Below are 15,589 nucleotides of genomic sequence, written 5' to 3'. Positions count from 1 at the left end.
ACCCCTGGGGCTGCTCCTCCTTTTTTTTTTTTTTTTTTTTTTTTTTGAGGTCTTATTTACTCATGAGAGACACAGAGAGAAAGAGAGAGGCAGAGACACAGGCAGAGAAAAAAGCAGGCTTCCCACAGGGAGCCCGATGTGGGACTTGATCCTGGGACTCTGGGATCATGCCCTGAGCCAAAGGCAGGTGCTAAACCGCAGAGCCGCCCAGGTGTCCCCTCTCTTGCCACTCCTATTCAACATCATACTTGAAGTCATATATGATGGAATAAGACAAGAAAAGGGGGTAAAGATGAACAGGTTGAGAAAGAAGATATAATGCAGTCTTTGTTGCAGATGACATGACTGTCTATGTAGAAAATCCCAATGAATCAATAACAACAACAACAACAACAACAAAAAACACCTGAAAGTAAGTGGTTATAGCAAGTTTGCAGCATATAAGGTTAACATATAAAAGTCAATTGTCTTTTGTGTACCAGCAACAATCAAATGGAATTTGAAATTAAAAACAATACCATATGCATTAGCACCAAAATTGAAATAGAGATCAAAGATTCAAGTTAATTGAGAGATGTCTATGCATATGGGTAGGAATACTCATTATGTCAAGATGTCAGTTCTTTCCAACTTGATCTATAGATTTAATGCAATCTTAATCCAAGAATAGAGAGCCCAGAAATAGATCCACACAAAGGTAGTCAAGTCATATTAGACAAAGGAGCAAAAGGTAACTTAATAGAGAAACAATAGTCTTTTCACTAAATGGTACTTGAACAATTGGATACCCACATGCAAAAAATGAATCTATACACTTTCCACAAAAAAGTAACTCAGAATGAATTATAAACCTAAATATACAGAACTCCTAGAAGATAAAATAGAAAATCTAACTGACTTTGGTTTTGGTGATGACTTTTTATATAAAGCACCAAAATCATGATCTGTGAAAGAAAAATGAAGTTAGACTTCATTAAAATTAAAATGTCTTCTGCTCTGCAGTGGACACTGTTGAGAGAATGAAGTAAACCAAAAATTGAGAGGAAAATCTTTGCAAAATATGTCTGATAAAGGAAGGACTGGTATCCAAATATATAAAGAACTCTTAAAACTCAATGGGAAAGCAACTCAATTTTTAAAAAGATATTTATTCATGAGCAACACAGAGAGAGAGGCAGAAACACAGGCAGAGGGAGAAGCAGGCTCCCCATGGAGAGCCCAATGCAGGACTCAATCCCAGGACCCCAGGATCATGCCCTGAGCCGAAGGCAGACTCTCAACCACTGAGCAAGCCAGGCGTCCCCAACTCAATGTTTTTTTTTTTTTTTTTAAGATTTTATTTATTCATGAGAGACAGAGAGAGAGAGAGGCAGAGACACAGGCAGAGGGAGAAGCAGGCACCATGCAGGGAGCCCGATGTGGGACTCGATCCAGGGACTCCAGGATCACACCCTGGGCCAAAGGCAGGAGCTAAACTGCTGAGCCACCCAGGGATCCCCTCAATGTTTTTTAATGGACAAAAGAGCTGAACAGGCACATCACCAAAGAAGATATACAAATAATTATATAAAGAGGTATTCAACATTATATATCAAAAAGGAATGGAAAACTAAGACAACAAGAAGATACCACTCACTATACATTGCTAAACATCTGTAGGAATTGTCAAAGTCCAAAACACTAATAACACCAAATGCTATTGAGTATGTGGGGCAATAGGAACTTGTTCATTGTTGGTGGGAATACAAAATAATACAGTGAGTTTGGAAGACCATTTAGCAGTTTTTTTGCTTTTTGTTTTTGTTTGGTTTATTATTATTATTATTTATTTTTTATAAAACCTAAACATGCTCTTACCATATGATCCAGGAATCATGTTCCTTGGTATTTACTCAAATGATCTGAAAATTTAACATTCACATGAAAATCTGCACACTAATGTTTATAATAGCTTTATTCATAATTACCAAAACTTGGAAGCAAACAGGATGTCTTTCAGTAAGTGAATGGATAAATAGACTGTGGTACATCCAGACAGTGGAATGTTATTCAATGATGAAAGAGTAATGAGCTATTAAGCCACGAAAAGACATGAAGGACACTTAACTGTATATTGCAAAGTGAAAGAAGCCAATCTGAAAAAGCCACATAGTGCAGGATTCTAACTATGTGACGTTCTTAGAAAGACAAAACTATGGAGAAAATAGCATCCGTTGTTTCTGGGGATCAGAAGGTGGAAGGGAAGAATGACTTAGGTAGAGCACAGGGATTCTTAGGACAGTGAAACTATGATACTGTAATGGTGTATACATGTCATTATACATTTGTCAAAACCCATAGAATGTACAACACAAAGTGTAAACCCTACTGTAAATTTGACTATAGACAATCATATCAATATTGGCTCATCAGTTCTGACAAATGCACTATACTAATGCAAGATGTTAATAATGGGGGAAATAGGGTAGAGGGTTATCTGGGAACTCTGTACTTTCTGCTCATTTTTCTATAGATCTAAAACTACTCTAAAAAGAAAACCTATTATTTTGTACACACACACGTATTTTTTTTAAGATTTTATTTATTCATGAAAGACACAGAGAGAGAGAGAGAGAGAGAGAGAGGTGCAAAGACACAGGCAGAGGGAGAAGCAGGCTCCATGCAGGGAGCCCGATGCGGGACTTAATCTCGGGATTCCAGGATCACGCCCTGGGCTGAAGACAGGTGCTAAATCGCTGAGCCACCCAGGGATCACATACATACATATTTTTTTAAGTAAACTACAGCCAACATGAGGCTTGAATTCATGACCCCGATCAAGCCTTGTGTGTTCTATGGACTGAGCCAGCCTGGTGCTCCAGTCTATTGTTTTAAAAAAATAAAGAGAGGAGAGGCTATTTAAAAAGCCGTGCATGAGGAGAGAGTTGGAGTGATGGAAGTGATGTTTACACATGTGTATATGTTAATCAAAACTTACTTAATCACATTTAAGATCTGTAACATTTAACTGCATGTAAATTTTCTCTCAATAAAAATCAACTGTATATTATTATCTGTGCTTAATTTGGCTGTAGTCAACTAAATATATGATGCAACACTGAAAAACTTAAAGGAAGCAGGACTCAGCTATAAATAAATGTTCTTGACCTTGAAGAGATACTGCGGTGTTCTTGAGCATCATGAATAGGTAGAGAATGGCTCTCTCAAATGTATTTCCTTGCACAGCTAGTCTTTCAGGTTAGCTAATTTGTAGAGGAAAAAATTCTAGCTCCAGGTTTCATTCCTCTGTGGATTTTTTTGCTGCCTCATTATATCTTTTATTCCGGATTTAGTCAGAAGGGAAATGCCACCTCAGGTTTGAGCCCACATATGACAGAAATCTTGGTAGAGAAGCATTCTTGTGAACTTGTTCTTGAAGGTAGTAGAAGTCTGTGTAAGCAAAGAAATTGGGATTCACAGCAGCAGGAGTGGCCATGATCTATTGGTGAATGATAGAGGCAAAGCTGACCTGACTCAGCAGGAGAAGAGTTGTATTCAGGATCCATGAGAAATGAGTACTTACATGTAAGGATGAGAACCTTGTGTTTGGTCCCATAATCTTGGAATAATTGGGAAAAGATACAGTTATCTTTCTCTTCCATACTCAGGATTTGAGTGATGTGAACTCATTTCAGTGGCTGCCATGGTTAATTTTATATTGGCCAGGCTATGGCACCCAGTTGTTTGGTCAAACACCATTGTAGAGGTTGTTTGTTCAATGACACTAGTGTTCAAATTAGTAGAATTTTGAGTAAAACAGTTACCCTCTATAATGTTGTGGGCGTCGTCCAATCAGATGAGAGTCTTAAGAGAAAATGGCTGAGATTCCCCAAAGAGGAAGAAATCCTACCTCCAAGCTGCCTTTGCATTAAGACTGCAACATCAGGGCACCTGGGTGGCTCAGTCAGTGGAGTGTCTAACTCTTGATTTTGGCTCAGATCATGATCATACAGTTGTGGGATTGAGCACTGCTTGCTGCTTACAGGCGCAGACTTCGTGCTGTCCCTTACGTGGACCTAGTTTATACAACTGGGCTTCTCCCCTGGTTCCTTATTTGCACTCTAGTAACCTGGTAGTTCTGGAACCATGCCATAAACCAAGACCAACTTTTTTTTATTTTTTATTTTTTATGATAGTCACACACAGAGAGAGAGAGAGAGAGGCAGAGACATAGGCAGAGGGAGAAGCAGGCTCCATGCACCGGGAGCCCGACGTGGGACTCGATCCCTGGTCTCCAGGATCACGCCCTGGGCCAAAGGCAGGCACCAAACCGCTGCGCCACCCAGGGATCCCAACCAAGACCAATTTGACTGGGCTCTGATCCCATCTAGTTTATGTTGGCTCCTGTGCCCCTGGGTATCTAACACTGCTCACCCTACTGTAAGTCTCGTTCAACCTGGATAAATTTATCTTGAACTTTAATTTTTGGTTCCGCTTGACTGTGTGTGTTACCACCCCTCAGTGACCATCAGTGCCATGTCTTTGATGGATAAGACCTCTTGGGTGGATCCAACTTGAACCGAACCCAAGTTTTTCTTGCTCTAGTGGAACTGACATGCATTTAGGAACCCACTCTCGTTCCTGGGTTGGTGAATCTAGTTCCACTGGCTCTAGTTTATTTCCTGGTTCCTGCTGGTTAGCCTTTGGGGGCCCAACACGCTTCACATTTTGGTCTGTAAGGGTTCTAATAGAGTAGTCTAGTCATACCACATATAATACAGGCAAATAAGAATATCTTAAGTAGGAAAATGACATGATAAAAGTGGTATTTTAGGATAACAATCTCTTAGTGTTATACAGGACAGATTGGAAGAAAGGGACTGGCTAGCATGTTAACCTATTAATTTGGAGATGTGATGCTTAAGATCAAGCCTAGAGTAATAGTGAATATAACAAGAAAATCTTAACATTTTATGCCAGTAAAATACATTTGCATAAAGATGTTCGCTGCAGAATAATTTATAACAGCAAAAACTTGCAATGACCTAAATATCCAACAGCATAGGAATGATTTAAGTAAATTTTAGTTGTAGCCCACTTCATGAAATGCTGTATAACCAACTAAATAAACTGTTAAGAAGGCCATTAATCAAAATGGAAAAGTGCCTATGATGTATATTAAAGGGGAAAAAAGCAGGATAGTAAAAATGCACACTGATGCAGCTGCTATGGGAAACAGTATGGAGGTTCCTCAAAAAATTAAGAATAGAATTACCATATGATCCAGTATTCCACTACTAGGAGTTTACTCAAAGAATACCAAAACACCAGTTTGAAAAGATATTTGTACCCTGTGTTTATTGCAGCATTATTAACAATAGCCAAATTGCAGAAGCAGCCCAAGTGTCCATTGATAGATGAACAGATAAAGAACATGTGGTGTATATACACAATGGAATATTACTCAGCTCTAAAAAAGAATGAGATCTTGCCATTTCCAACAACATGGATGTATCTAGAGAGCATAATGCTAAATGAAATAAGCGAGAGACAAATACCATATAATTTCACTCATGTGTGGAATTTAAGAAACAAACCAACAAAAGAGACAAACCAAAAAACAGACTCTTAAATGTAGTAGAACAAACTGATGGTTACCAGAGGGGAGGTGGGTGGGGGCATGAGGGAAATAGGTGAAAGGGATTAAAGAATACCCTTATCTTAATGAGCATTGAGTAATGTGCAGAATTGTTGAATCACTATATTGTATACCTGAAACTAAAAAACACTGTATGTTAATTATACTGTAATTAAAATTTTTAAACGGTATAAAATATGTACATAATTATTACAAAGTCAGTAAATATGCATATAAAATATGTATATAAATTATATGAAATGGTAACGATGGTGGTAGAGCTGGAATTATGTATGTTTTTTCTCTATTTTTCAAATTTCTATAACATGATCATATTAGTTTTAAAGATTCTATAATCCAGATTCCTATTGAGACTAATTCTTTCTCTCATTTAAATGATAATTTTAACAAATTTATTGGTGTTGTCATATCTCCTATGTCCTGGAATGAGTTTTGAGTGAGTATAAATATAGCTATTTTGAGAAAGTCATCATTTCATTAGCAAAAGCAGATTTGGCCATTGATGAAAAATACAAAGAAGCAACAACAATAGAAACATCTTTTTCCAGGCACTCCAAGGAAGACCTACTTACTGAAAATCTCTGCATTGGATTTATATTGATTTCTAGCATAGCTGGGCTCTGGTGCTCCTCTGCACAACCAGGTGGCCATAATTTATACTCACTTTCTGTTCCCTTTTGGCTGTGATGGGAATTAGTGTTGAAATCAATAAGCCCTAACCATTGTCTCACTGACACAGTGTTCAGCTGTGATTTTTTGTCCTCCAATACTGTTCCTCATCTCTACTTTGAGGCAGTACTAACTTATTTGGTAAGATTATAGACTTTGAACTAAGACAAATATGGGCTCATATTCTAGGACTTTTGCTCATAGCTGTATGACTGTGGGCAAGTTACATAATCCTTCCATGTCTTGTTTGCTCTGGGGATGATATTACTTACCTTTGGGGATTGGAGGGTAGTTGAAGTAAGGCAAAGGAAGAACTATTGATAGAGCTGTCATTCAGCTTTACCAAGTTGCTGCTGAGGGAGAAGGGCCCTGGGCCCTCAGTGGACCCTATAAATAACCTCTACTTGCCCCTGTTAGAGGAGATCAGGGCAGAGCTGTTCTCAAAGACCTTAAGTCATTTGACTCAATGGGCTCTGAAATATCATCTACATTAATGACTCTCCTGGGACATTTGGAAGCTGCCAGAATTTAGGGTCCAGATAATTTTATGCAGCTACAGGATTTATTAAGGACAGTAATTTCCAGAGGAGGTTGGAAAGTTGGCAGTCTTTGTATACCTTCATGGTGGCAAAGATGAACAGATAAGTGAGTAGTCCAGAAATAACCTCTGAATTTATATGTAATAGCTCTTTTAACTCCTCCCCCCTGAATGCCCTTTTGTGGTATTTCTTGTTTTACCACCATTTCTTCCTGCTATTATCCTGAGCCTCTGTGAGCCCAGCTCCTGGTCACATCAATGTAGGAGCTCAGGCCACTCAGAAACACCTACAGGACACCCTCTAGCATCACAGGAGACGTTATAATACAAGGCCAGAGTCAGTAAGTACCAAATAGTAAGGGAAATGAGTCAGATGGGAGATGTCCTGGCCATCCTTCTACCACTCTCTTCATCTGTCCTTGTCTGAGAATCTGGGCCTCTTTGTAATGACAAAATCCATAACTCTGGTTGCCTCCCATGTTCAATTCCTCACTTCGTATGTTTCTACCTTAAATTTTAGCACACCCCAAAGACTATTACACACCCCAAAGACGCACCCCAGCAATCTTATATGAGGCCCCAAACAAGTGATTGGTGAGGTTGATGTACCCACAACCTCCAAGAATAGTTTTAACTCTGGCCTGATGACAGGGACCGAGACTGAAGGATGCTCAAGGGGTACTCATACACAGCCCAGAGAGCAACTCCATTTCTGTGAAGAATACCCAGATGGGAAGCTCCAGGTCTATCCTGTCTGATGGGAGGGACCTCTTGGAAGAGATTAACTTGTCTTTGTATCTTTAAACTGGTCAGCTACCCCTAGCACATGAGTCTGATTCTCAAGGTAAATGAATTTCTGCTCTGATATATTGTGCACAGTTTAGAATGCCAAATATTTATTTCAGGATTACACTCTGCTTCAGGAAGATATTTCTAATGCCTTTGGCTCTTGATCTCTTGCCTCACCTCCTGTTTATGGGCATATACTTGTCCCTCTGATCTCATACTTGGTGCTGTCCTTTGAGCATGGACTTGTATTTCTCTTTACAATGATTTTCATTTACCCTCAGGACTACCTTTGCTTCTACCTCTTTGAGTCAACAAGTATGCCTGGTTCAGCCTTGCCCTCATAGCAGCTGACATTACCTCCTTATGGCAAATATTTTCCCCCTAACCCTGCTAATAAGAACCACATATAAGAAACTAACATACCGGGATCCCTGGGTGGCACAGCGGTTTAGCGCCTGCCTTTGGCCCAGGGCGCGATCCTGGAGACCCGGGATCGAATCCCACATCGGGCTCCCAGTGCATGGAGCTTGCTTCTCCCTCTGCCTATGTCTCTGCCTCTCTCTCTCTCTCCGTGTGTGTGTGACTATCATAAAAAAAAAAAAAGAAACTAACATACCAGTCTACCATCTACCATAAGGACTACATAGCTCTAGAGAAATTTTCACCTCTTTTACCCCACAAAATTCCAGTCTACTACCACCAGTAGTAAACCAGTCTATGGTTTATAGAAAGCAGAGTCAGAAACCATTCAAGTATGAACACTTTAAGACTGACAGGGTACAGCAGAAAGAGGTGTGGAGTGCAATTAGGAAGCTGTAAATAATATTCATCTAACAGTCTTGCTCATGGACTCTGATCTCTGCACTTTGTTACCTGTGTTTCTTCTCTGTTTCTATCTCTAACCTGTTTCCTCTTGGCTGGATCCATGAACTTGCTGGCTCTTCTTTTTGACTTACCTCTTCCACATAGCATTTTGACAACACTCCTATTCTCTGTCCCCTGTCTTGTCCTCCATCATGCCTGTTGGGTGTGGAATGACCAGGTCCCCCTCCACCAACTGCTACCCTTTTCCTTATATTAAGGTCTAGCTCTAATTAACACCTCATCAAAACTGACCAAAGCATCCCACTCCTGAGCACCCCAGCTCCATACCCCTGGCAACAGATACCTTTGAATGGGACTAATGCCTCCTATGGGGAATTTAGAAAGAAGGGTGGTTAAGTGATGGGGGAAGGGATTGAGCAAAGAGATAGTAGGAAGTGGGAAAGAGTGAAGCCAGGGAAGAGCCATGGCCGGAGAGGAAGAACTGTAAGGTCATTTAGGTAATATTTGGGAGATAAAACATTTGAAAGAATGAAGACAAATAATCAATGAAATTCTCTGAGAACAAAATTAAATTATGTGGAGGTGAGAGGTGCACATAAGAAAAGAAAATGGGCATAATCAAAGGGAGATATGTGGTTGGATTGAGCACTGGGAAGGTGAAATACAGGTTCTAAGGTGTTCCAAGGTGAGATGAAAAGAGTGGGCAACTAAAACATTAAGCAGAGAATTCCCATGAAAGGGCACTGTCACGGTTCCTGTCCTCAAGAAAGGGATATTCTAAAAATTATTTATTTTTTAGTAATCTGTATACCCAAGGTGGGGCTCGAACTCACAACCCTGAGATCAAAAGTCATATGCTCTTCCAACTGACCAGGCAGGTGCCCCCAAGAGATGGATATTATAAAAGATGGCTTGAATAAGTACAAAAATAACTATACAACAAGGCAGACTATGAACCACACTCAAAAAAGTACAAATAAAGGGGAATGGCATGCAGAAAAAAGGATGCCATGGTAGTCAGCACCCAGTGCTGTGCCTTATATGAAGTCTATACTCAACAAAACCATTTCAGGAGAAAAGCTGACATTGGAAAGGGTACGTGCATGCTTTTGAAATTGCGTAGCTGATGTTGAATTCTCCACTCGTGATTTTTGACAATGGATGCACATAAGGATCCCCTGGGAAACTTTTTGAATGACCAATATTCAGACTCCACATTCAGAGATTCTGAATGCAGGGCTAGGGCTAGGCATTAGTATTTTTCTAAAGTTCCCAGATGATTCTAAAGGCCAGCCAGGATGAGAAGTGTTGGGTCTTTGTGTATATATTTTTTTCTTTTGAAAGACTTAAGGGGCTTAAAATACAAGGAGAGAAACACAAAGTTGAGAAATAAGAGATATAGAGTCTAGATTTAGCACTAGTGCCCATTAATACATCTTGGATAATTTCTTTTCAGGGCTGCCTGGGTGGCTTAGTCAGTTGAGCATCCGCCTCTTGATTTCAGCTCAGGTCATGATCTCAGGATCATGAAATTGAGAAAGCCCAGTAGGGGGTTTGGGCACTGCTCAGCACCAAGTCTGCTTGTCACTTTCCTTCCCCCTTTGTGCCCCTCTTTGGGCTTACTCCTGCACTTTCTCTCTCTGTCTCTCTAAAATAAATAAATAAGTCTTAAAAAATTCTTTTCATCAGTACAGTAAAAAATGTTACATACACTCAGGGTCATATTTCATTTCTGTCCCTTGGCTCTCTCAGGAGTTTGGAGAATTAAACTTGGGGATTTTTTTCAGTAGGAAGTTACTGTGTAAATACATTTAACTACTATAATCAGTCAAAGGAAAATCATTTTTTTAATTTTTAAAAATTGAGGTATAATTGACATACAACATTAGTTTCTGGCATATCATGTTATTTTTGTTAACAAAAATCTATTATGATTAAGAGTCCATCATAATAAATTTATGCCTTTTGACATCTATCATCTCATTTGTTTCTGTCAAAATCTTTGCCAGTTAAGTATTATCTTTATTTTGCAAATGCCTGGCCTACAATCACACCTCCTTATGTGACAAAGACACTCTCTACTCTTTATTTTTCTTTCTTCAGTCTTAGTCATCTTTCTAAGTCTTTGTTGATAGGGTATATTTTACAAAGAGTCAGTAGTATCATTTTTAATGTAAAGAGTAAAAACTATGGCCCTGTATGTTCAACCAGTTGCCTAAGTAGCAGGATGATGGAACAGAAATAAAATATATTAAGAAGGATTAGTAAATCAGGAGAAATTGGCATTTGCCACTGGCCATTGCTAAGGAGATTAAAAAGACACAAAGAACAGTAACAAACTACAATAAACTATTCAGGTTTTAGCATCATAACTGCTAAGTAAATGTTAAAAGGTTGAATAAATGAATGGATGAATTTTAAAATATTTATGGAAGTGACTATAATGATACATAAATCATTGAATACTTATATATGCCGGACAGTATTTTTAGCCCTTTACTTGTATTATCTCTCCCTTTTTTAAAGATTTTAAATAATCTCTATGCTCAGTGTGGGGCTCAAACTCATAACCCCAAGATCCAGAATCACATACTCCATTGACTGAGCCAGCGAGACGCTCCAGTGTTATCTCTTTTTAATCAACATCTAATTCTTTTAGGTTGGTATTATTATTATTCCTCATTTTAGAGATGAAGAAACTGAAGTCCAGAAAGATTAATTATAGTACGGAGGCTCTGTTGTCTAGTCCACTAGTAGCACAGTGGCAAGGTCGTTAGTTACCAAATTTCATAATGCAATCAGCCGACTGTACTCTTCCTTGAGCAAGCTAGGCCCAAGTGCCTCCATTTATCTTTTCTCTTTGTGGTGCCACCTGCTGGAGATGGGACCTGCTCATTACCACCTTTCCCTACTACTGTCTCTTCTAGCCATTCAGTAGTGACTTCCTGTTCCAAAGTCTATCTGCACCACTTGCCAAGGTACCTCTTCAGCCTTAACTGGGGACAGGAATAGGTGGCAACAGGGCTGATAATTTTATACATAACATGGAGACTCTGTCCCAGGGCATGGATTCCAGTCCTCTGGACTCTGGAATCATCTCTCATCTTTGATGTCTTACCCTTGTCAGCCACAGCAAAAACCAGTCCATCCTCTGTCCAGCTGTTCTGCAGTTTATTGACTCTGTCGAAGTCATCAATTCTAAGGTGCTCCGTTAGGAAAAATTTACTACTAAGAAAAATAGACACACCCAATTGTTATTTTTATTTTTATTATTTTAGGGAGGGGGGCAGAGGGAGAGAGAGAATCTTAAGCAGGCTCCATACCCAGGGCAGAGCCGGTTGCAGGGCTCGATCTCACAATGCTGAGATCATGACCTAAGCCAAAATCAAGAGTCAGACACTTAACTGACTAAGCCACCCAGGCGCCCCATAAACACATTCAATTATAATGGCATGATGTCACCAATTGAAAGATGCATCCCTGTTTCAAGAAGTTAAAATGTGTTAAAAAAAAAAAGCATCTTAAAATTGATGAAATATGGCATATAAATGTGTTTTGATAGATTTTTCTAACACTTACGGGCTGTTTATAGCCAGCTTTTTTCATGACCACTGCTTCTATCAACTTGCAATGTTTATCCCTCCCTTTTGGATGCTCTCAACTGTAGCAGCTTTTGTCACAAATAGGCCTTCTCAAAAAACTGGTGAAGTGTGTATATTTTGGGGTGTGGTGGTTCATACAGGAGAAGAGAATGATAGAGCATGCTAAGGAATGGATCCCGTCACAGTGTGGAATGTATCAGATGATAGGGAGTTTAGGGAGGTTCTAGAAATGTTTCTTTTACCACTTTATGATATGTAATATTTCCATCCCCCCCAAAAAACGTTCCTCCTGCCCCTTTATATTCAATTGCCAGCCCAAATCCCAGCTCCTGCTATCACTAATTGCTTTGTATCACTATAGTTTTAACTTTTTAAGGATTCATGTGCATGGAAGGGCGCCTGGGTGGCTCAGTTGGTTAAGCATCTGACTCTTGATCTCAGCTTGGGTCTTGATCTCAGGGTCATGAGTTCAAGCCCCTTGGTGTCCATGCTGGGTGTGGGGCCTACTTAAAAAAAAAAAAGAATTGGGTGGGGGGTGGGGGTGAATGGGTGACAGGCACTGAGGGGGGCACTTGACGGGATGAGCACTGGGTGTTATTCTGTATGTTGGCAAATTGAAAACCAATAAAAAATAAATTTATTGTTAAAAAAAAGAATTCATGTGCATGGAATCAGCAAGACATGGTATTTTATGTCTGAGATATTTCCCTTAGCATCATGTTTTGAAACCTTTTCATGTTGCTGCCTGTCTTAGCTGTTAATTCCCTTTTATTGTAGGGTAGAACTCCTCTGGATGGATTGTACAACAATTTATTTATCCATTTATCAGTTGGCATACATTCAGGTTGTACCTCAACCCAACGGTGACACAATTTAGTCCTTCACCATCTAATATGGTATTAGCTGTGGGGTTTTTGTAAATGCCCTTTTTCCAAGTTTGCTTTCTTTTGCTGTGGGTGTTGGATTTTGTAAAATGCTTTTTTTCTTTGTCAATTAATATAGTCACATGCTTTTTCTTCTTTAGCCTATTGATACAGTGGATGACATTGGTTTCTGGATGTTGAACCACACCCTTGCATAGCACTTCGTTAAAGGATATAATTCTTTTCATACATGGCTGGATTCAACTTGCTAATGTTTTGGTAAGGAATTTTGTGTCTAAAGTTTTTGAAAGATGTGGGTTTGTTGTTCTGTACTATCTTTGTCTGGTTTTGGTATCGGGGAAGGCTGGCCTCGCTAAATGAGTTGAGAGGCATCCCCTGCTTTTCCCTTCTCTGAAAGTAACTGCCTAAAATTTGTGTTAATTCTCTTTTATATATTTGGTAACTTCTCCAGTGAATCTATTAGGGTCTGCAGATTTCTGTTAATATCCCACAGATTTTGATACCCTGTGCTCTAATTTTCATTCAGTTCAAAATACTTTCTAATTTCCCTTGTGATGTCTTCTTTGATTCTAGGGGTTATTTATAAGGGTGTTTATTTTGCAGGATTTGGGGATTTTTCTAGATATCTTTCTGTTATGGATTACTAATTTAGTATGTTATCAGAAAACATACTGTGTATGGTTTTAATAACTTTAAATTTTAAAAATTTAAATTTATTGAGTCTTGTTTAATGTCCCAGAATATAGTCTGTCTTACTGCATATTCCAATGAACTTGAAAAGAGCATGTGTAGGGGATTCCTGGGTGGCTCAGTGGTTTAGCGCCTGCCTTTGGCCAGGGGCGTGATCCTGGGGTCCTGGGATCGAGTCCCACATCAGGCTTCCTGCATGGAGCCTGCTTCTCCCTCTGCCTGTGTCTCTGCCTCTTTCTTTCTTTCTCTCTGTCTTTCAGTGTGTTTTATGAATAGATAAATAAAATATTTAAAATAAAATAAAATAGTGTGAGTATAGTGGCACCTGGCTGTTTCACTAGAGCATGTGACTCTAGATCTTGGGGTTATGAATTCAAGCCCCATGTTGGGTGTAGAGCTCACTCATTTTTTATTTAAAAAAATAAAAGAGCATGTATGCATTCTGAAATTCAGGGTAGAATGTTCTGTAAATTGTAATTAGCTCATGTGAGATGGATGGTGTTCAAGACTACTGTATTCTTACTGGTTTTCTGTACACTTATTCTATCGATTACTGATAGTACTGTATCGAAATCTCTACCTTTAATTGTGGACTTGTTTACTTCTCCTTTCAACTCTAACAATTTTTTCTTCATGTATTTTGATACTATGTTATTAAGTACCTACACATTTAGGATTGCATGTCCTCTTGTTACTTCAACACCTTAATACCCCTCTTTCTCCTTAATAATATTATTATTCTAAAGTTTACTTTGTCTGATATTAATATAGCCACACTCAATTTCTTTTTACTTATGGTGGCATGCATATCTTCTTTCCCATCCTTTTACCTTTAACTTATTTGTGTTTTTTTATTTAAATTAGGATTCTTGTGAGCATCATATTGTTAGGTATTATTTGTTTTTTTTTTAAGTCCACCTGATAATCTCTGCTTTTCAATTATACCGTTTAAGCAATTTATATTTAATGCAATTATTGATTTAAAGAGTTTGTTACCTTTCTTTGGAAGAGATTAAACAATTAGGAAAATTCTTTTATACTTTATCCACATGTGTAGCATTTCTGTACTATTCTTAGTCCTTTTGCATAACTTTTCTTCCATATGAAAAACTTCAACATTTCCTTCTTTTTTAAAGATTTATTTATTTATTGTAGAGAGGGAAGGAGTAGAGGGGGAGGGAGAGGGGCAAACAGAGTTGGCACTGAGCACAGAACCTCATGAGGGGCTTGATCTCAGGACCCTGAGATTGTGACCTGAGCTGAAACCAAGAGCCAGATAGCTAATTGACTGTGCCACCCAGGTGCCCCAAGAACTACATTTCTTGTAGCACAGACTCGTTGATGAATTCTCTAAACATTTTTTGTCTGAAAAAAAATATCTTTAGTTTATTTCAATTTTTAATAGATATTTTTGCTGAGTGTAGAATTCTAGATTGATAGTTTTTTCCTGTGACATTAAAAATATCAGTCCTATGTCTTCTAGCTTGTGTCATTTCTAATAGGAACTTTATAGTCATTCCTTCCTTTGCTCCCCTTTACATAATGACTTTTGGGGGGCAGCTTTAAACATATTCCTTTATCATCGTGATATTCTTAGTCCTTTTTTTTTTTTTTTTTTTTTTTTTTTTCTTCTTTTTTTTTTTTCTTCTTAGTCCTTTTGACTATGGACTCACAAATATGGTTATGATGTGCTTTGGTGTAGTTTTCTGCTGGGTTCATGAGCTTTTTGGATCTGTGTGTTTTCTAGTTTAATCAAATTTGGAAAAAATTTGGCCATTGTTTCTTGAAATATCCTTCTCCTACCCTTCCTCTGACTTCCTGGGGCTCCAAATACAGGTACCTTAGACTGCTTGGTATTGTTTCACTGGTCACTCATGCTATATTATTATTATTTCATTTCGTTTCAGATACTATGTTTTTCATCTCTAGAAGTTTCTTTTCTTTTTTTTTCCAT

The 15,589-nt window shown here is 38.6% G+C and overlaps 1 long non-coding RNA gene across 2 annotated transcripts in view; it reads left to right on the top strand.

Annotated features, from left to right (window-relative positions):
- The window catches only part of LOC112659013 (uncharacterized), a 51,904-nt gene that overhangs the window by 28,630 nt on the left and 7,685 nt on the right, over positions 1-15,589 (top strand). For both annotated transcript variants that reach the window (XR_003136106.3, XR_004813965.2), the window contains exon 4: positions 13,086-13,203. This is a non-coding gene — a long non-coding RNA (uncharacterized LOC112659013). The remainder of the gene's footprint in view (positions 1-13,085; positions 13,204-15,589) is intronic.

The sequence above is a fragment of the Canis lupus genome, chromosome 2 (assembly GCF_003254725.2).
Source record: "Canis lupus dingo isolate Sandy chromosome 2, ASM325472v2, whole genome shotgun sequence".
NCBI lineage: Eukaryota > Metazoa > Chordata > Mammalia > Carnivora > Canidae > Canis > Canis lupus.
This window is presented reverse-complemented; position numbering and strand designations above follow the sequence as displayed.